This window comes from Buceros rhinoceros, unplaced genomic scaffold (assembly GCF_000710305.1).
Source record: "Buceros rhinoceros silvestris isolate BGI_N320 unplaced genomic scaffold, ASM71030v1 scaffold17402, whole genome shotgun sequence".
In the NCBI taxonomy this organism is placed as follows: domain Eukaryota; kingdom Metazoa; phylum Chordata; class Aves; order Bucerotiformes; family Bucerotidae; genus Buceros; species Buceros rhinoceros.
This window is the reverse complement of record NW_010399627.1, coordinates 12,861-13,084: the sequence shown is the minus strand read 5'-3', so window position 1 is coordinate 13,084 and position 224 is coordinate 12,861.

The window sequence follows — 224 nt, the reverse complement described above, 5'->3', positions numbered from 1 at the left end:
AGCAGCGCGGGCAGCTGCCGCACGCCGCTCGGGCTCCCTCAGGCTAAAGCTGAGGCGGACAGAAAGGAAACACCCCTTGGAGCCGCTCTCGGAGTGACACGCCGGGTTCTTGTCCCTGACGCGTCTCCCTGCTCGTGTTCTGCCCGCAGGCTGCTGTGTGGCACTCGTGCCCCCCTCTCCAGCCATCGCCCCGGCGGTCCCTGGCAGCCCTGGCTGACGTGGCA